We start from the raw sequence: 21,941 nt of genomic DNA on the forward strand, positions 1-21,941 counted from the left end.
TTCATTTCTCTTTTTGGTGACTGATTTCTTTCATTCAGCATAATGTTTTTGACATTTGTCTAAGTTGTTTGTAGTAGTCCACCCTGACTGCTGAGAAGTATTTGATGGTATGGATACACCACAGTTCATCATTCTCCTGATAAGGAATACTTAGATCATTTTCATTTTGTTGTTTAGTCACTAAGTTGCATCTGACTCTTTTTGCAACACCATGGACTATAGCCCGCCATGTTCCTCTGTCCGTGGGATTTCCCAAGCAAGTATACTGAAGTGTGTTGCAATTTCCTTTTCTAGGAGCTCTTCTGACTAAGCCCACATCTTTTGCATTGCAGGTATATTCTTTACAACTGAGCTACCAGGATGCTCTGGACATGTAGATGTATTACTGTGGACAAATGCACTTACTTCTCTTAGGAATATAGGAGTGAAACTTATGGGTCATACTGTAGGAAACTAACAAACTGTTTTCAAAAGTGATTGTACCATTTTACATTTGTATCAGAAGTATGTGATTTTGTTTTGTTTTTGTTTCTGTTTTTTTTTTTAAACTAAAGCTATATAAAACTTGTGGATTAAACAGAATAAATTTCTAAATTAAAAAAAAAGTATGCGATGGTTCCAACTGCTCTGCATTCTTGCCCACACCTAGTATTGTCTTTTAAAATTTAGCCATGCTTGTGGGTGTTTGTGTTCTTTTCCTCCCTGCCCTTCATTTTAACACATTTGAAGTTAAGATGCTTTCTGAGTTCATATCAAAGAAATTTACCAGGCAGAGGAATAAGTAGTGACAGGTCAGAGATTGTCTTTGATTGTTCAAATTCAAAATTAGAATTCATAGACTTAGAATTGGTGGACTCTGTCCACCAATTATCACCTTAGAGAGTTTTTTTGGTAGCACCAAAGTAAATCTAAAATTAAATGTGGATAGCTCATTGCAATTTAAACTGTCTTCAAAAGGATCATACTGTCATGCAGCATAGAAACAAAGTTATTGTAAATATACATTGCCACAGTTGCAACTAAAGGCAGTAATATTTTCTAAATGTCTTGGAATAATTAATAGAGTTCTCTAAGCTGTAAGAAGTTGGTATGACGATTCATATGCTTGAACTTTCTATGATTGGCTTTAGGAAGAAGCTATTTATACATATATTTCAGTTAAGGACAATAAAAATGCTGAATTCATAGAAAATGAAGGTGAAGGCTTATTATACTTTAAGTTGTCTTGAAAGTATTTTAAAAAATTATACCTTTATGTGATTTCAAATTCAAGAGTTACAAAGCTGAACAGTTGAGTGCCTCTCTCTTGCCCTTTCCTCCTCCCGGGAAACAGCAAGTGTTAGTTTCTTATGTGAAATTAGTATGAAAACAAGCAAGTATGTTTATTTTCTCTTGTTAACACCTTGTTCTCTTCGTCTTTAAAACCAAACTTACTACAATGAGTTATCACTTCATACCAGTCAGATCAGCAAAAAAAATCTACAAACAATAAATGCTGGAGAGGATATGGAGAAAAGCGAGCCCTCACAACTGGTGCACAACTGGTGGGAATGTAAATCGATACAATCACTGTGGAGAACAGTATGGAGTTTTCTTGAAAAACTAGGAATAAAAATACCATATTACCTAGCAATCCCACTACTAGGCATAGTGAGTGAAGTCGCCCAGTCATGTCCGACTCTTTGCGACCCCATGGACTGCAGCCTGTGAAGTTCTTCCATCCACGGGATTTTCCGGGCAAGAGTACTGGAGTGGGTTGCCATTTCCTTCTCCAGCTACTAGGCATATACCCTGAGAAAACCATAATTGAAAAAGATTCATGTACCCTAGTATTCATTGCAGCATTATTTGTAATAGCTAGGACATAGAAGTAACCTAGATGTCCATCTACAGATGAATGAATAAAGAAGTTGTGGTACACACACACACACACAGTGGAATATTACTCTGTCATAAAAAGGAATGGATTTGAGTTAGTTCTAGTAAGGTAGATGAACCTTGAGCCTGTTACGCAGAGTGAAGTAAGTCAAAGTGAAAAGCAAATATTATCTAATAATGCAAATATGTGGAGTCTAGGAAAATGGTGCTGCTGAGGCTATTTGCAGGGCAGGAATAGAGAAGTAGATGCAGAGAACAGATTTGTGGACATAGTCAGGGAGGAGACGGTGGGGTGAATTGCGAGAGTAGCATCAAAACATATCCATTGCCTTATGTAAAATAGATAGCCAGTGGGAAGTTGCTGTATAACACAGGAAGCTCAGCCTGGTGCTCTTTAACAACTGAGAGGAGTGGAATCGGATTGGGGTGGGAGGTAGATTCAAAAGAGAAGGGACATATGTACACTTATGGCTGATTCACAGTGTTGTATGGCAGAAACCAGCACAACATTATAACGCAGTTATCCTCCAATTAGAAATTTTTTTTTAAATGAAAGAAAACCAAGCTAAATATAAAACCCCCAAAGCAAAACAAACAAAAGTAAGAGAAACATACAAAGCATACTGTTCAATACTCAGCTTTTTTCATTTAACATTCTTTGGCATTGACCTTCTTTGGGATTGAATGAAAACTGACCTTTTCCAGTTCTGTGGCTGGTGCTGAGTTTTCCAAATTTGCTAACTTGTTGTATACAGCACTTTAACAGCATTACCTTTTAGGATTTTAAAAAGCCCAGCTGTGATTCCATCACCTCCACTAGCTTTGTTCTCAGTAATGCTTCCTAAAAGGCCCACTTGACTTCACATGCCAGAATGTCTGGCTCTAGGTGAATGACCACAGCATTGTGGCTATCTGGGTCATTAAGAACTTTTTTGCATAGTTCTTCTGTATAATCTTGCCTCTTCTTTTTAATCTGTTCTGCTTCTGTTAGGTCCTTACCATTTCTGTCCTTTATCATGCCCATCCTTGTATGAAATGTTCCCTTGATAGCTGTTTTCTTGAAGCGATCTCTAGTCTTTCCCATTCTACTGTTTACTTCTTTGCATTGTACACTTAAGGTCTTCTTATCTCTCCTTGCTATTCTCTGGAACTCTACATTCAAATGGGTATCTTTCCCTTTCTCTCTTGCTTTTTTTGCTTCTCCTCTTTCCTCAGCTATTTGTAAAGCCTCCCCAGACAACCACTTTGCCTTCTTACATTTCTTTTTTCTTTGGAATGGCTTTGATCACTGCCTCCTGTACAGTGTTACAAGCCTCCATCCATAGTTCTTCAGGCACTCTGTATACTGTATCTAACCCTTTGAACTATTTGTCACCTCCACTGTATAATCATAAGGGATTTGATCTGTGGTTTTCCCTAGTTTCTTCAAGTTAAGCCTGAATTTTGTAATAAGGAGTTCATGATCTGAGCCACCGTCAGCTCCAGGTCTTATTTTTGCTAACTGTATAGAGCTTCTTCATCTTCAGCTGCAAAGAATGTAATTAATCTGGTTTTGGTATTGACCATTTGGTTATGTCCAAGTGTAGAGTCATCTCTTACACTGCTGGAAAAGGGTGTTTGCTATGACCAGTGTGTTCTCTTGACAAAACTCTGTTAGCCTTTGCCTTGATTCATTTTGTACTCCAAGACCAAATTTGCCTGTTAGAACAGGTGTCTCCTGACTTCCTACTTTTGCATTCCAATCCCCTATGGTGAAAAGGATGTAGTTTTTCAATGTTAGTTCTAGAAGGTCTTATAGGTGTTCATAGAACCATTTAACTTCATCTTCTTCAGCATTAGTAGTTGGGGCATAGACTTGGGTTACTGTGATGTTGAATGGTTTGCCTTGGAAATGAATTGAGGTCATTCTGTTGTCTTTGAGATTGCACCCAAGTACTGCATTTCAAGATTCTTTTGTTAACTGTGTGGGCTACTCCATTTCTTCTAAGGGATTCTTGCCCACAGTGGTAGATATAAGGGTCATCTGAATTAAATTAGGGAAAGCTAAGTGTTGGTACAATGCCAACAAGACTGCCTAAGGCCAAAAGTGACTCAGAAGAATCTCTTCCTTCCTAAGGCTGTCTCAAATACTGCTTGATAGGAGTCAAGAAGAGTTATGCTTTATATGAATAAGGGTATTCAGTTATTAGCAAAGTTCCAAATCCTATGTCTTTAATAGAATTTCCTTTTTAATTCCTTGAAATGTTGGTATTTTATTGGTGGGCACCTTTGAGGAAGATGGAATTTCTAGGTGTTATTCTTTTGGTACGGTGGTTGTTGTTCAGTCCCCAAGTCATGTCTGTCTCTTTGCAACCCTACAGAATGCAGCACGCCAAGCTTTCCTGTTCCTCACCATCTCCCGGAGTTTGCCCAGGTTCGTGTCCATTGAATCGGTGGTGCCATCCAACCATCTCATCCTCTGTCACCCTGTTCTTCTGCCTTCAGTCTTTTCCAGTATTAGGGTCTTTTTCAATGAGTTGGCTGTTCCCATCAGGTGGCCAAAGTATTGTAGCTTCAGCCTCTATCCTTCCAATGAGTATTCATGGTTGATTTCCTTTAAGATCGACTAGTTTGATCTCCTTGCTGTCCAAAGGACTCTGAAAAGTCTTCTCCAGCACCACAATTTGAAAGCATCACTTCTTTGGCGCTCTGCCTTTTTTATGGTCCATCTCACAAACAGGTGTGATTATTGGAAAGACAATAGCCTTGACTATACAGACCTTTGAAGGTAAAGTGATGTCTTTGCTTTTTAACACACTGTCTAGGTTTGCCATAGCTTTCCTGCCAAGGAAAGCATGCAGTATCTAAATACTGTTTCTCAAGTAGTGGTCCTGTAGCTCTTTGCAAAATGAGTCAAAACTGTGGGCTTTTATCCCAGAAAAATGCACGTGGATACAGATAAATTTGACTTTCACTTTAGGAGGGGCTTCATAGATTACCTGAAGCTCATTGGTGGCAAATGCCCTGAATTGTTCTAATCTTCCTGAGGAGTAAGGGTAGTTTATATTCTGTTGGTTGATGATCACTTGGAATTATTAGGATGGAAGGTGTCATTTTTATGACTTCAGAAACCATAGTAAATATGAAAAATGATTGCAACTTTTTGAGGGGCATATGTTAGAATGCATAAGCTTCCAAATGATTTCCTTCCACCATTTCCCCCAAAACAATGTGTTTGAGTTTTGGCCACTGAAAAATAACACAATAATGTTATGAGCCTGGGCTTAATAGTTGTTAAGAGCATGGGCTTTATGTCAGAATTTGAGGATGGGGAGCAAGATCCAAACTTTATTCTGCCACTCACCTAGTACAGGACAGTTGAATCTTTCTTTACCTTACTTTTTTCATCTGTATATAGGGTTAACAGTGCGTTTTATGGCATGGTGTGAGGATTACATGAGCTAATGAATGAAAAGTTATATGTAGAATGTCTGGCATGAATAAGAATTCAGTTAATATCTGTCATTTTTTTCTGAGGTTCTTAATATTTTGTAATTGTATCAGATGACTCTAGATCATATTCACTGTTATTTTAAATTATCAGATCACCTTGAGACTAATTGAGAAGTTCAGACCATGGATTGCCAAGTGGCAAAATTGTAGTTAAAACATATGGTTAGAGTGCTTTGGGCCACTTGGGGAAATGGATTTTATAGAGATGCTGCTTCTGCTGCTAAGTCGCTTCAGTCGTGTCTGACTCTGTGAGACTGCATAGACAGAAGCCCACCAGGCTCCCCTATTCCTGGGATTCTCCAGGCAAGAACACTGGAGTGGGTTGCCATTTCCTTCTCCAACGCAGGAAAGTGAAAAGTGAAAGTGAAATCACTCATTCGTGTCCAACTCTATGTGACCCCATGGACCGCAGCCCACCAGGCTCCTCCGTCCATGGGATTTTCCAGGCAAGAGTACTGGAGTGGGGTGCCATAGCCTTCTCCATATAGAGATGCTAGAAATGTTAAATAAAGTTTATAGAACAGAATAATTATTGTTACCAGTAACTTCAACATCTTGTGTTCATACATATTGGTCTCACTGCTAGGAAGACTTTTATTACTATCACTGTTAAACAGATAGGTTAAACAAGACCCCATTCACAAAAGCAAGCTGAGAAACTTAAAATTACAGCATATGTTTGTCCTTGAATTGATCCCATCATTCTTGAGAATTCAAAGGAGCCTCCGAATATTTCTCAAAATCTAGTTTGAAAGAATTTATCCATATTCAAACAAGATTTATTGAAAATACTAGGTTTCCTAAATTTGGAAGATTCTATCTTTTTGATTTTTAAGACAAACTTCACCCTGCAGTCATTTATTTTCTGATTTTTTTAAACCTGAACAGGGAGCACCCTAGCAGGCTGTCTGAAAACTAAGCAGATTTTGTGTGTGTGTATCTCTGGTATATGTATCCGGTGTGTGTGCATGTATCTATGTGTCTACCTATGTAGCTCTTTCTGGGTGTATTTATCTGTGTGTGCATGTTCCTGCATCTATATTCTTTCCCAGTCATCTTATGACTGAGAACAGAAAAGACACCAAGAAATAAAGGCCCGAGAAGACTATTCATCACTGGGGTCTGCCTCTCAGCCTGACTAGTGGCTCCCCAGGGAGTCCTAACAAAGCACTGCAGAGTCCAGATTCTTCTCCCCACCCCCACACAATCTGGGGGACTCTGTACTTGGAGGCTGTTCTACCACCTTCACCCTCAGACTTTGCAGAACCTCCCCTCCCCCATTCATCTCTGGGCCCATCAGGGATGTGAGCAAAGGAAGCATTAAAATGGGTAGATTGATAGCCTTGGGATCACATCAATCTTCATACGTGTTGAATATTATGTCAATTATTCATCACTCAGAGATATCATTGCAGGGAAAAATCACATTAAGAGGAGCCAGGAAAACCAGAGGTTATAAATTCCAACCCTAGCCAGTGACTGTGCTGGAATTCAGTGCCAGCTCCCCAGTGGTGGTCTCGTTGGAAGGCTGGAGTCTCAGACTTTCTTTCAGAAATATTTTTTCTCCTGTCTTATGTTCTACCAGGCAGAGACTCAGCCTTCCAGAGGTGAAAAAGAGCTGATACATCTGTGGACACAATGCTCCTAAGTTTCCTTTAAATTCTGCCATCACCTCGAGTTGGCTGTCTAAAAAATGCCATTTTCTCTCAGTTGACTCAAGGAAGCTTTTTTTTCCCCAGCACTAGATGATACCAAAAATGGGTGTCTGAGAAGATGGCAAATGCCACAGAATAAATATAACTCAACCCAGCATACAGAATTGTTGACAGAGAGAGTGTAGGAGTATAAGGACTTGACCACCAGGCAGTGACTCAGCCTTTCCAAACTTGCATTTCCTCATCTTGTGAGTTTAGGGATCCTGCCAGTTCCAGTGGGTGGTTGTGAAGATTAAATTAGGTAACCTAGATCACATAATTCCGAGTCCCTCAACCTTATGGAGCTACTGGTACTTTATGACACACTTTGTGGGAGGGCCACCGAGTTGTTGTTCAGAGTCTCTGAAGGTTCTGGGGAGAAGCTTAGATGTCTTCTGTGCAGTAGTGTCTTCTACTGGAGAGCTGGTCCCCAGCTTCCTTCCCACCAGTAGACGTGACTCCCCTAATTCATTCCCTCAGAGAAACACCAACACAGGCACTATTTATCTATCCATTCACAGAGTGACTGCTTCCTGAGCTACTACAATGGGCCATGGAGCAAGAGTTTTGAACAAGAGGAAAGGTCCTCCTCTCTTCAAGCTTATATTCAAGCCTGATTGACCAAAAATGAGTCCACAGCAGATATACCAGCAAATTCAGGTGTAACAGGCACTTGGAAGGTAATAACGCAGGGGGACATGATGCAGAGTGGAGTGTGGTGTGAGGTCAGAGAAAGAGCTTTTGAGGAGGTGATAATGAAGCCATCACCTGAAAGGCAGGAGGGAGCCATTTATGTGAAGATCTCCAGGAAGAGTGTTCTAGGCAAAGGGAGCTGCAAGTTTGAGTCTGAGGTGGGAAGGAGATGAGGTTGTTTTAGAAAGGACAGTGTGACAGGAAAGTGTGGTCTGAGATGATCCGAGGGATAAGCAGAACTTGGGAGGCGAGAATAAGCAGTTTGGCTTGTATTCTTGTGCAACGGGACAATTTCCAGCAGGTGCATGACATATTTTGGTTCGTGGTTCAGGCAGGGAGGTCGCTTTAGCTTGTGTAGAATGGGTTGTGGTGGAGGAACAGGAGTGGGAAGAACAGGTAGAGGCTCTGTGGTTGAGAAGCTGAGATGTGGTGGCTTGGACTGGGACTGTACCAGTGGAAAGGTGTCAATAGATGACCGGGCTCAGGAGCAGTTCTGAGCGCTTTGGGATTCAGGGCTAGCTCCTGTGCCCTGAGAGAGTCTACCAAGGGATTGAATGTGGGCCAGCGTGGAGGGAGGAAAGAGAGGATGCTCCTAGGTATTTTGTAAGCTTTGGCTACCCTGCAATCTAGGGAAAAAATGGCAGATTTGGGTCATGAAATGTGTCAGCTTTTCCCTGCCTTGGGGATGTTCTTACTGGTGCTGTGATTCTATGGGCCTCGGTCTCCTGTCCCTGCTGTCTCTCTCCCTTGGCTTTCTCCTTTTCTGTGTGTGCTCTGTTCTGAGGACTGAATATCCTTAGGCAGAGGGTGACATTATTCGGAGCTTTATATTGCTAGCCTTCCGAGCACCCAGACCTGTGCTAGTCCCCGTATGCCATATGGGCAGACTTCCGGAAGCCAAGCTTACGCTAATATTTCTTGTGCCACTTCTAGGAAGAGCATCCTCTCCCCTTTGTCCTCAGAATTTTCCTGAGGGACTTGTCTCCCACTGATCACGAGATGGTTCTGCATCACACACACTGTTCAGGAGCTTTCATCTCTGCCACCTTTGGTTGTGTGAGCTAGAGCAAGCTACTTAACACATGCCAGGCCTACTTTCTGTGTCTGTGAAATGGGAAACCTGCTTTCTGGAGCACATAGGAAGATTTTAGGAAACCCTACAGGGGACCTGGCAGATACTGCTCAGAGCAAAAGTAACCTAGCTGGTTGTTACTGCCTTTTTTTTTTTTTTTTTCTCTTGTTTGTATTGAATTGAACAAAGAAGTCCTGAACCAGTTAAAATGAAACAGGAAGTAGTGGGTTCTGATATTTTGTCATCTTCAGCTGGTCATGGAATCAGAGGGGTGGTGAGGACTTTAGAGAGTATTTCTGCTAATCCCTTGGTGTAACCAGACAGGAATACTTGTGAAGAGGACCCTTGCAGAGATTTCATGTGGTGGCACATTTCTGAGGGTGTTCTGCAGAATAGTAACCATGCAATGATTTGCTCAAAGAAAGACTTCGTGGTCCAATAGCCAAGAAATGTTGCATATCAGATCTCCTCCTTGTAGGTGCACAGACTGTTTGCCCAATAAAGGCTCTGATGAGTCCTGTAATGAAGAAATCTGCCAGTCCCTTTTTATTATAGCGTTCTCCACTGGCCTTAACTGGAGAAGCTTTTGTCTATCAGCTTTACTAACATCCTGTAGAATGTGTGTTCTTTAGAATGTCCTTGGGAAATCCTATTTTAGCCAAAGGAGCCCACATTTCAAACTGAGGGTTGATTTCTTGACACAGTTCTGTTACTGGACCAAACTTGAGTTGGCTTACCCACCATGTAGCAAAGTCCATCTTTGCTGGGTTGTGGTGAAGAAGGGGATATACAGCATCTATTTGCAGGGACATGGGAGAACTATACAAAAAGATCTTCATGACCCATATAATCATGATGGTGTGATCACTCACCTAGAGCCAAACATCCTGGAATGTAAAGTCAAGTGGGCCTTAGGAAGCATCACTATGAACAAAGCTAGTGGAGGTGATGGAATTCCAATTGAGCTATTTCAAATCCTAAAAGAGGATGCTGTGAAAGTGCTGCACTCAATATGCCAGCAAATTTGGAAAACTCAGCAGTGGTCACAGGACTGGAAAAGGTCAGTTTTCGTTCCAATCCCAAATAAAGACAATGCCAAAGAATGCTCAAACTACTGCACAATTGCACTCATCTCACACACTTTACTAGTAGTGAATTTACTACTCAAAATTCTCCAAGTCAGGCTTCAGCAATACCGGAACCGTGAACTTTCAGATCAAGCTGGTTTTATAAAAGGCAGAGGAACCAGAGATCAAATTGCCAAAAAGCAAGAGAGTTCCAGAAAAACATCTATTTCTGCTTTATTGACTATGCCAAAGCCTTTGACTGTGTGGATCACAACAAACTGTGGAAAATTCTGAAAGAGATGGGAATACCAGACCACCTTACCTGCCTCCCGAGAAATCTGTATGCAGGTCAGGAAGCAACAGTTAGAACTGGACATGGAGCAACAGACTGGTTCCAAATCGGGAAAGGAGTATGTCAAGGCTGTATGTTGTCACCCTGCTTGTTTAACTTATATGCAGAGTACATCATGAGAAATGCTGGGCTGGATGAAGGGCAAGCTGGAATCAAGACTGCTGGGAGAAATATCAATAACCTTAGATACGCAAATGATACCACCCTTAAGGCAGAAAGCGAAGAAGAATTAAAGAGTCTCTTGATGAAAGTGAAAAAGGAGAGTGAAAATGTTGGCTTAAAGCTCAACATTCAGAAAACGAAGATCATGACATCTGGTCCCATCACTTCATGGGAAATAGATGGGGAAACAGTGTCAGCCTTTATTTTTTTGGGCTCCAAAATCACTGCAGATGGTGACTGCAGTCATGAAATTAAAAGATGCTTACTCCTTGCACAAAAAGTTAAGACCAACCTAGACAGCATATTAAAAAGCTTTGCCCACAAAGGTCCATCTAGTCAAGGCTATGGTTTTTCCAGTAGTCATGTATGGATGTGACAGTTGGACTGTAAAGAAAGCTGAGTGCTGAAGAATTGATGCTTTTGAACTGTGATGTTGGAGAAGACTCTTGAGAGTCCCTTGGACTGCGAGGAGATCCAATCAGTCCATCCTAAAGGAAATCAATCCTGAATATTCCTTGGAAGGACTGATGGTGAAGCTGAAACTCCAATACTTTGGCCACCTGATGTGAAGAACTGACTCATTTGAAAAGACCCTGATGGTGGCAAAGATTGAAGGCAGGAGGAGAAGGGGATGACAGAAGATGAGATGGTTGGATGGCATCAATGACTCAATGGACATGAGTTTGAGTAAACTCCAGGAGTTGGTGATGGACAGGGAGGCCTGGCATGCTGCAGTCCATGGGGTCACAAAGAGTCAGACACGACTAAGCAACTGAACTAAACCGAACTGAAGCAAGGATAAGATTTCCCTTGGAGCTCAGATGGTAGACAATCTGCCTGCAATGCAGGAGACCTTGGTTCAGTCCCTGGGGTGGGAAAATACCCTGGAGAGATGCATGGCAACCCACTCCAGTATTGTTGCCTGGAGAATTCCATGGACAGAAAAACCTGTTGGGCTACAGTCTATGGGGTCACAAACAGTTGGACATGACTGAGCGACTAACATTTCACTTCAGGCAAGGATAATGAACAGGAGGCTTGTGCTCAAAAGACCTCAACTACCCAGTGGCTTTCAGAGAAGGAGTTTTAAAGGCAGCATTTGGGGTGAGGGTTGCAGCTCCTGGACTTTGTTCTGATTGGTTGGTGGTGAGGTAACAGGGTGCTGTTTTGGGAATCGTCATCATCCATCTTCTAGTTCAGCTAGTCTGGGGTCTATGTGCTTAGGGTCAGCAGATAGTCACCATCTTCCACCTGGGTTGGGGTCTTAGTTTCTGCAATAAAACTCAGAAATATATGTCAGGTTGTTACATATATATCCCTTGAGAAGGAACTGGGGCTCTCTTTTATCGCTGTACTATTGTGCAAGCTATCCTGCTTAACTGCTTCTTTGTTTTTGTGTTCCATCGCTTCTCTAATTAGTAACCGCTTGAATCTGCTCTTTGGAACTCAGGAAACACCTAGGAGACTAAAGCCTTTTTTCCGGACAAACAAGAGAGGTCTTGCCGCTGGGGATACTTCACAAGATCCTGCTTGATTTCAGTCCCTCTTCCTTTCCTTAGATACTCCTCAGTCCTGAGGGAATCAGGTGGGACAAGGAAGGGAAGAAAGTTTTGGACAGAGAGTTTAATCATAAACTCAGCAGAGAACTCAGTTGTAAGGTTCTCAGTTTCAATTCCCAGTAGCAGAGATTACAGCAACCATGAGAGACAATTAAGAGGCTCTTTCCTCCCCAGCCCACTGCCCACTGCCCCCCTGCCCCAATCTCTACATCCGCTCTGCCCCAGCAACACCTGGAGTTTTTCGGTTTTCCTAAGACATGAAGATTCTCAGCAACTCTGAACAGCAGGGGCTTTTGGGGAAACAGAATGCCGTGGGACTCCAGGGGTTTTTGCAGACAAGACGGCATCATCTGCCCATGTAGGTTAACTGTTGGATGTCAGCCGAGAAGACCTAAGTGAAGTGGACTTCATCTTGCACCTTTCCTGTACATCCCGCATGTGGGCCTGGAGAAGTTGGTCAGCTCGATCAGCCAGAGAGAGTGTGATTGGTGGTGGGAGAGAGTTTAGATGGAGTTGAAAACTAAGATATAAAGCTATGAAAATGGGAAAAAGACATTTTCACCTTTAAAAATAAAGGAAGAAATTCCTTGACTGCCCAGTGATTAGAACTCAGTTCTTTCACTGTGTGGCGCCGGGTTCAATCCATGGTTGAGAAACTAAGATCCCATAAGTCATGTGGTGCAGCAGAAGAAAAAAAAAAAAAGAAAAACTCACAGCATAGTTTGAGAGAGAAACAGACAAGCTTTTTAGGTAGAAAAAAATCTGGCAGGTTGGATGTCACTTTCTGATGGTCTAGGAAGACTTCCCGTGGAGGTTGTCTGTCATGTGGTAGCAGAAGGAGAAGTATGAAAAAGAACTTGGTTAGCAACCACTGCTTGATTGTATCCAGTGGGTGGGTGGGCGGGCCCAGTTGTGTCCGACTCTTTGCAACTCCATGGAGCCCACCAAGCTCCTCTGTCCATGGGATTCTCCATGCAGGAATACTGGAGTGGGTTGCCATTTCCTCCTCCAGGAGATCTTCCCAACCCAGGAATTGAACCTTTGTCTCTTGCGACTCCTGTATTGCAGGTGGATTCTTTACCACTAGCACTCGCCCCTAGGTTGCAGCAAGACAGAGGATGATAATCCAGGAAAAGGATTTGTGTTCATTCTGATTACTCTACCACCAAAAGATGCCGTGTCAATGGGGAATGTTTCCCCACCCCCACCTCCAGATTTCAAGCTTGAATTCTTGTGCATCTTACTGTTACTAAGCTAGTAGCTCTCTTGTCACTTCAGGGATGTATTCTGAGCTAATAGTTAGACTGGGGAGAGGGTTGCCCCAGTGCCCTTGTGGTTAGTGGCCCATAAGGCAGGTAAAGGAACCAGATATCTCGAAAAACACCATTTATTTTCTGCTTTGTAAAGCCTTAGAGCATCTGTCAAATTTTGAGCTTGAGGGGTCAACAGTTTAAATCCAAATCTACTCAGCTTGCCAGGAACCACATTTCAAAATTTGTGGACCTCTGTCATAGTATTTTCCATATGGCATCCTAATTTGGGGCTATGCTTTTATGAGTTGTAATCCTGAGGAGGTAACTGTGAGATCCATAGGTGGTCAGTCGGTCAAGGCAGCAGGAGAGGAGAACAGGGAGCGTCCAAGGCTCTGCAAGCTTGGAAGTGAGACCACCAGGGCCTGGTCTCTCTGCTTCATCCAGGCAGAGAGACTCGAGCTGGACCATTGATTTTAATAACCTTCAACAGTTAAAAAAATTAGTACGTCTGCATGGTAAAAATTTAAATACTACAAATAAATACTCAGTAAAAAATAAATTCCTTTCCTTTCTTGGACCCCAGTACCCCAGTTTATTGACTTATCATGTTCTAAGTTTTTATGTATATGATCTCACTTAATCCTTATAACAGCTACTCAAACCCGGGTCTCCCGCATTCCAGGCAGACGCTTTAACCTCTGAGCCACCAGGGAAGCCCATGTCAGATGAGGCCTTGTGTCTCAGAGAGGTGAAATAATTCACATGTAAGGTGGCATGGGTGAGGGAACAAGAGATAAAGTAGGGGATGGCTGTTGAGAACGTCAAGGCTTTGTAAGTGACTTGTGCGAGATGGATTAGAACCCTCCATGGTTGGTAGAGCCTTTTAGCCACAGGGAAAACTCACTTCTTTTCCCGTCTTGGAGAATACAAGGCTGCTGTGGATTTTAGAGTGATTTTGAAAAATATTTTATTTCTGCCAAGTAGCTGTTGATGACAGTTTCATGAAATAGATGTCTGGACAATCTAGTGGAATTGTGGAGTTTGAAGGGTCTGGATATGTACTTAAAAGAGCCAGATGCCACTTAGCAACTGAACAATTTTAAAATGTTTAGTTTAACCAGTATATTTAGATTATTTCCATTTCAGCATTTCAGTATGAAAATTGAGATTTTATTGTCTTTTTCTTACTATTTAGTGTGAATTTTACATGTAATAGCACATCTCAAGTGCTTAATAGCCAAGCATGACCAGAGCAGTTCTAAAAGAGTTACTGTTTTTACCTTTTCACATTTATATCCGTGTTCTCTCTGAAATTTTTGTGTGTAGTGCAAGGTAGTAACCTAGCTTAATTTTTTTTTATATGAATATCCAACTGACTCAGAACCAATTTATTGAAAAGATAACCCTAACCCCATGAAACTTCTGTCTTAAATATCCACACATGTGTGAATCTGTTTCTGGATTCTGTTCTACGCCATCTGTCTATTTGTCTATGCTTACACCAGTAGACACTGGCTTAACTAGTATAATTTTAGATTTAGGAATGACTTGCTATGTTGGGAGACTGCAAAGAACCAGCCATGTTAATAACTTAACGCTATCTTAACTACTATAATTTTCACAGTGAGTCCTGATATCTGGTAGGGAAGTTGTTCCTACTAGTTCTTAGGAGAATCTTGGCTATTATCGGTTTATTGCCTTTCCATATAAATTACTTGCCAAGTTCCCCCAAAATATCTGTAAAGATTTTGATTGAGATTATATTGAATCATATATCAGTTTGAAGAGAGCACTTAAAAAATAATACATGTTCATCTGATGCTATCTTCTAGGTAGGATGTGGACCTGTCCTTGCCTTCCAGTCTCTGCTACCTTCCACATTCTGGGGTATGATCAGCTGACTGAGAAAGAGGCTCAAGCTTTACCTCTTTGCTGAGAACACAGTGGAGGGTCCTTCCTCTTCTCAGGGGTGGAAAGTCCCTGGCAAGGTTCTAGAACCCTAGGATACAGAAAATAAATGGGAGTCTTGGAAGAACCAGACCAAAATCCCTTGAGTTCTCATCTCTCTGGAGTAGGGACCTTGTGCCCCATATGTGAGTTTTCAGGGGTCACCCATGCTTGGGCTCACTTTAACCCAAGGTAGATCAATAGAACTTACCCACCTAGAGATAAGGTAAGATGCTTTCTACTCCTCCCTCTTCTCTACCTTCTCTGTCACTGGTCTCACTATTTGCTTTGTGGCCACAGACCAAGTTTCATGGAGAAGCCAATTGGAGATGTACAGATTGTGCAGACTTGGTGATCAGGCAGGAGAGGAAAGAAACAGAAGAAAGGAGTTTGTTGAAGATGTCTCCGGCATCTGAAGAGAAGTGACAAGATGAAGATGAAGGCAAACTAGGGATAGGAGTAAGATAATGAGGATGGAGGAGGTCCTGTAAGGAACTGAGCTTACCTTTATGCTGAATGTTGTTTGGCCGTCATCTTGAATTCCCTATGTCCACCAGGGAATCCACAATCTAATTCCTGATTGAACTTCACCAGATTAGTCCCCTTGTAGGGAACCCATCTCTTCAGGATGATACTTGTGAATTACCAGCTTGGGGGTAGCTGGAGTATTAGTGAGAATCAGAGTCCAAAGGACTAGAAGGGGTCGGAGGAGGAGTAGGGGCAAGAACAAAGGAGTAAAGAGACAATGGGCCAAGACGAACAGGGTGGCAAGTGGATGGTCTGCAGGGAACAAGGGAAGAGCCGGGCATGGAAGTCCTTAAGGTAGGGTGACAGGAAGGGATGACACTAGTCAGAGGAGGGAAACAGGTGGGGCTCAAAACTGAGAGAGGAGCATAGTGCCGGGGAGGAGGCCAAGGGCAAAAAGATGGAGGATACAGGGGAGGAAGGTGAGTTGGACAGTGAGAGCAAGAATGAGCAGGAAGAGGAGATGGAGGCTGGAATTGAGAGGAGGAAATTGCAGGTAGTTTTCTTGTGTTTCTTTCAATTGGCACTCTGTGCATACTCATCCTATGAAAATCAGTAACTGGTGGAAACTCAGACCTGATCCAGCAGTTATGTCACACTGCTGAGTGCATCACCCCATTCATAATGGAAATGCCCTCTATGAAGTGTACATGCCACTCCTTTTGTGACCAGTCAGTAATCTCCACCAGTCATGAAAGTGGTCCCAGTTTCTAGGTTGAAGAATGGTCAGAGGAATTGGTAAAGAGAGGAAATGGAGTCTAGTAGTCGTCCCTGTTCCTTGGGATAACATGTAGTTTTGCCCCTTGGTAGGCAAAGATTGATCAAAAGGTTGGGATAGAGTTGGAAGCTGGGACCTGGGAGAATGGCTCTGAAGCAGGAATGGCCAAATTGGGAAGAAGTCATTGCCTCTGCCCCACTCTATTTAACTTACTACATTTTCCAAAATCCTTTCATATCCGTATCACTCCATGAATACAAGATAATCAGAGATTACCATTCTACCAATAAATATACTGAAGGCCAGAGAGGAAACTATTAATATATAGGCAGGCAGCAGATGACAGATTGTCCAGATTAGAACTTGGGCCAAAAGTCAAGGAGTAGGGTGTATCCAGAAGGGCGCACAAATGGCCCATGACAGCATGATCCTACCCCGTGTTTCTGGACAGAATCATACAGGGCTGCTTCAGAGCAGAGCTTTGTGTTAGTAGTATAGCCTTCCTCCTGGTCCCTGTGATCCCTTGGTATTTTATCTGACCCTTAACTAGAACCAGAAGCACAGGGTCAAGCTGATAGGTCAAGCTCATGGAGCTACTTACTCCTGAGTGCCTAAGGACTAGATTTGAACTTTCTTGCTCAGTACCCTAGATGCCCATCTCCATGTCAGGTGATTTAGGAAGCTACTGCACCCGCTGCTTTTCTTTTATCTGATGTAGTAATTCTATTTGCTTATCATTCCTTTTTTTTTTTAAATTGAAGTATAGTTCAATTACTATATTAGTTTCAGATGTACAAGATAGCATTTCAAAATTTTTATAGTCTATATCCCATATAAGGTTATTATAAAATATTGGTTATGTTCCTTGTGCTTTACATTATATCCTTGTAACTTCTTATTATACCTAATAGTATTCACAGGTGGCTCAGAGGTAAAGAATTCGCCTGCCAAGCAGAAGATTCTGGTTCAGTTCCTAGATTGGGAAGCTCCCCTGGAGAAGGAAATGGCAACCTACTCCAGTATTCTTGCCTAGGAAATCCCCTGAACAGAGGACCACAGTCCATGGGTTGCAAAGGGTCGGACACAACTTAATGACTAAACAATAACAACAGTGGTCTGTACCTCTTCGTTCCCTTCCTGTACCTTGCCCCTCCCATCACCCTTTTCCCAGCCAGTAACCACTAGTTTGTTCTCTGTGAGCCTGTTTCTGTTTTGTTAGATTTGTTTGTTATTTTTTAGGTGCCACACGTAAGTGAGAACATACGGTATTTGTCTTTCTCTGTCAAAATTGTTTCATTAAGTATAACACACTCTAGGTCTGTCCATATTGTTGGAGGTGGCAAAATTTTATGACTGAGCGATATTCCATTGTGTGTGTGTATCACATCATCCATTCATCTGTCAGCACTTAAGTTGCTTCCATATCTTGGCAATCATAAATGATGCTGCTGTGAACATTGAGGTGCCTGCATCTTTTTGAATTAGTGTTTTTGTTTTCTTTGGATAAGTACCCAAGAGTATAATTACTGGGTCTTATGATAGTTCCATTTTTAATGTTTTAAGGAAACTCCATGCTGTTCTCCTTAGTGACTGCACTCATTTACATTCACATCAACAGTGCACAAGGGTTCTCTTTTCTCCACATCCTCACTAACACTTGTTATTTGTAGACTTTTCTGATAATGGCCATTCTGACATATCTGAGGTGATATCTCACTGTGGATTTTGTGGTTCCCTGGTTAGTGATGTTGAGCATCTTTTCATGTGCCTGTTGGCCATCTGTATATCTTCTTTGGAAAAATGCCTATTCAGGTTCTCTGCCCATTTTAAAGTCAGATTATTTGTGTTTTTGATGTTGAATTATATAATTTCTTTACATATTTTGGATAAGAACCCCTTATAAGACATATCTTCTCCCATTCAGTAGGTTGTCTTTTCATTTCATTGACAGTTCCTTTCACTTTGCAAAAGCCTTTAAGTTGATCCCCTTTTTAAGTTGGGTCCCCTTCGTTTATTTTTGTTTTTTCCCTTTCCCAAGGAGATCCAAAGAAATATGGCTAAGACCAGTGTCAAATAACACACACCTATTTTTTCTTATAGGAATTTTATGGTTTCTTGTCTTACATTTAGATTTAATTCATTTTGAATTTATTTTTGTATATGATGTGAAAAAATGTTGTAATTTCATTCTTTTATTTGCAAGTTGTCCAGATATGCCAGCACCACTTATTAAAGAGACTGTCCTTTCTTATTGTATGGTCTTGCCTCCTTTGTCATAGATTAATTGGCCATATGTGCATGGGTTTACTTCTGGGCTTTCTATTCTGTTTTGTTGTGTTTGTCTGTTTTGGGTGCTAGTACATACTGTTTTGATTACTGTAGCTTTGTAGTATAGTCTGAAGTCAGGGCGTGTGATACCTTCAACTTCGTTCTTTTTCTTTCCTTAACTTTATTTTATTGAAGCATCATTGATTTACGATGTCATGTTAATTTCTGCTGTATGGCAAAGTGATTCATCTATACATGTATCATATTCTTTTCATTATGGTTTATCACAGGATATTGAACATATTTCAGTGTGCTATACAGTAGGACTGTGTTATTTATCCATTCTTTAATAGTTTGCCTCTGCTAGTCACAAACTCCCAGTTCCTCCCTCCCTTACCCTCTCCTCCTCGGCAACCACAACTCTGTGTCTGTGAGTCTGTTTCTATTTCGTAGGTAAGTTCATTTATGTCACATTTTAGATTTCACGTGTAAGTGATATCATTCGGTATTTTCCTTCTCTTTTCTTCTCTTACTTCACTTAGTGGGATAATCTCTAGATCCATCCTTGTTGCTGCAAATGGCATTATTGCATTCTTTTTTATGGCTGAGTAGTATTCCATTATGTGTGTGTGTGTATATATATATTCTACATCTTTATTCATTCATCTGTCAGTGGGCCTTTAGGTTTTTTTCATGTCTTGACTATTGTGAATAGTGCCACATACTATTGTGAATAGTTTAACAAAAAGATGCATGTATATTTTTGAATTATAGTTTGATCTGAATATATGCCCAGGAATGGGATTGCTGGTCATATGGCAACTCCATTTTTAGTGTTTTGAGGAACCTCCATGCTCTTTTCCATAGTGGCTGTACCAATTTACATTCCTACCAACAATATAGGAGGGTTCCTTTTTCTCCACACTCTCTCTAGCATTTGTTATTTGTAAATTTTTAGAATGATGGCTGTTCTGAGTGGTGTAAGGTGGTACCCCATTATAGTTTTGATTTGCAACTCTTTTCTGTCACGGTTGCTTTGGCTGTTTGTTTTTTTGTGGTTCCATACACATTTTAATGTTATTCTAGGTCTATGAGAAATGTCATGGGTATTTGGACATGGATTGCATTAAATCTAGATTGCTTTGGGTAGTATGGACATTTTAACAATTTTAATTCTTCTAATCCATGAGCATGCAATATATTTCCATTTATTTATATCATCTTCAATTTCTTTACTCAGTGTCTCATAGTTTTCAGAGTTTAGATCTTTTACCTCCTTGATTAAAATTATTCCTAGGTGTTTTACTCTTTTTGATACAATTGTACATTATTTTCTTGATTTCTCTTTCCAATGGTTCATTATTAGTGTATAGAAATACAACAAATTTATTTACATTACTTTTGTATCCTGCAGCTTTACAATCTGCAATTCATGGATAAGCAGACTCTAATAGTTTTTGGTGACTTCTGGGTAGGATTTTCTCTGTATAGTATCATGTGACATGCAGACAGTGACAGTTGTTTTTCTTCCTTTCCAATTTGGATTCTTTTTATTTCTTTTTCTTGTCCAATTGCTGTGCCCAGAAGTTCCAATACCATGTTGAATAAAAGTGGTGAGAATGGGTGTTTTTATTTTGTTTCTGATCTTAGTATGTTTCTTGTGGGTATATCATATATAGCCTTTACTCTGTTGAGGTATGTTCCCTTTATATCCCCCTTTCTATGAGTTCTTATCATGATTAAATGTTAACTTAAAAGGTTTTTATTTATTTATTTAGCTGCATCAGGTCTTAGTTGCAGCATATGGAATCTTTAGTTGTGGCTTGTGGGCTCCAAAATCACTGCAGATGGTGACTGCAGCCATGAAATTAAAAGACGCTTACTCCTTGGAAGGAAAGTTATAACCAACCTAGACAGCATATTAAAAAGCAGACACAGTACTTTGCCAACAAAGGTCCATCTAGTCAAGGCTATGCTTTTTCCAGTAGTCATGTATGGATGTGAGAGTTGGACTATAAAGAAAGCTGAGCACTGAAGAATTGATGCTTTTGAACTGTGGTGTTGGAGAAGACTCTTGAGAGTCCCTTGGACTGCAAGGAGATCCAACCAGTCCATCCTAAAGGATATCAGTCCTGAGTGTTCATTGGAAGGACTGATGCTGAGGCTGAAACTCCAGTACTTTGGACACCTCATGTGAAGAGTTGACTCATTTGAAAAGACCCTGATGCTGGGAGGGATTGGGGGCAGGAGGAGAAGGGGACGGCAGAGGATGAGATGGCTGGATGGCATCACCAACTCGATGGACATGAGTTTGAGTGAACTCTGGGAGTTGGTGATGGACAGGGAGGCCCGGCGTGCTGCAATTCATGGGTGTCCACAAAGAGTGGGAAATGACTTGCGACTGAACTGAACTGTGGGATTTAGTTGAGGCATGCAAATTTTAGTTGTGGCATATGGGATCTAGTTCCCTGACCAGAGATTGAAGCTGGGCTGCCTGCATTGGGAGCACAGAGTTTAGTCACTGTACCACCAGGAAAATCTCTGATTTTATTAAATGCGTTTTCTGCATTGATAAGATTGTGTGATTTTAATGTTTTGTTAAAGTGGTACATCACATTGTTTGATTTATGAATATTGACCCACCTTTGCATCCCTGAAATAAATCACACTTATTTCAGGAACAAATCCTACTTGTTCCTGGTATATGATCCTTTTTATGTTTTGTTGAATGTGATTTGCTAATCTTTTGTTGAGTATTTCTGTATCTATGTTTATCAGGGGTATTGGCCTATAATTTTCTTTTTTAAAAATGTCTGTCTGGTTTTGGAATCAAGATAATACTGGGCTCGTAGAATGAGTTTGGAAGTTTGATTTTCTTGAAGTAGTTTGTAAAGGTATTAACTCTTCTTTAAATGTTTAGTAAAATTCTCCTATGAAGTTGTCCAGTCCAGGACTTTCTCTGTTGTTGATGGCAGTTCTTCGATTACTAGTAATTGGTCTCTTCAGATTTTCCATTTCTTCCTAATTCAGTCTTGAAAGAGTGTATATTTTTAGGATTTATCCATTTGTTCTAGGTTGTCCAATTTGTTATGTGTAACTGTTTATTGTTGTTCAGTCTCTAAGTTTTGTCCAACTCTTTGCGTGGAGTCCAACCCCATGGACTGCAGCATGCCAGGCTTCCCTGTCCTTCACTATCTCCCAGAGTTTGATCAAACTAATGTCCATTGAGTCAGTGATGCCATCCAACCATTTCATCCTCTG

At 41.1% G+C, this 21,941-nt stretch overlaps 1 long non-coding RNA gene across 24 annotated transcripts in view; it reads left to right on the forward strand.

Annotated features, from left to right (window-relative positions):
• LOC147369607 (uncharacterized) overlaps nucleotides 1–21,941 on the forward strand; it is a 122,046-nt gene that overhangs the window by 47,962 nt on the left and 52,143 nt on the right. For 6 of the 24 annotated variants that reach the window (XR_015167622.1, XR_015167627.1, XR_015167624.1 and 3 more), the window contains one exon: nucleotides 333–677. The exons of 15 other annotated variants lie outside the window; for them this stretch is intronic. This is a non-coding gene — a long non-coding RNA (uncharacterized LOC147369607). Of the gene's footprint in view, nucleotides 1–332; nucleotides 678–4,238; nucleotides 4,292–17,323; nucleotides 17,347–21,941 lie in introns of those variants that run through there. 3 more of the 24 variants (XR_015167635.1, XR_015167618.1, XR_015167637.1) reach the window with 2 other exon arrangements.

The sequence above is a fragment of the Bos grunniens genome, chromosome 7 (genome assembly GCF_055505025.1).
Source record: "Bos grunniens cultivar Pamir isolate PY7600 chromosome 7, Bosgru_T2T1.0, whole genome shotgun sequence".
In the NCBI taxonomy this organism is placed as follows: domain Eukaryota; kingdom Metazoa; phylum Chordata; class Mammalia; order Artiodactyla; family Bovidae; genus Bos; species Bos grunniens.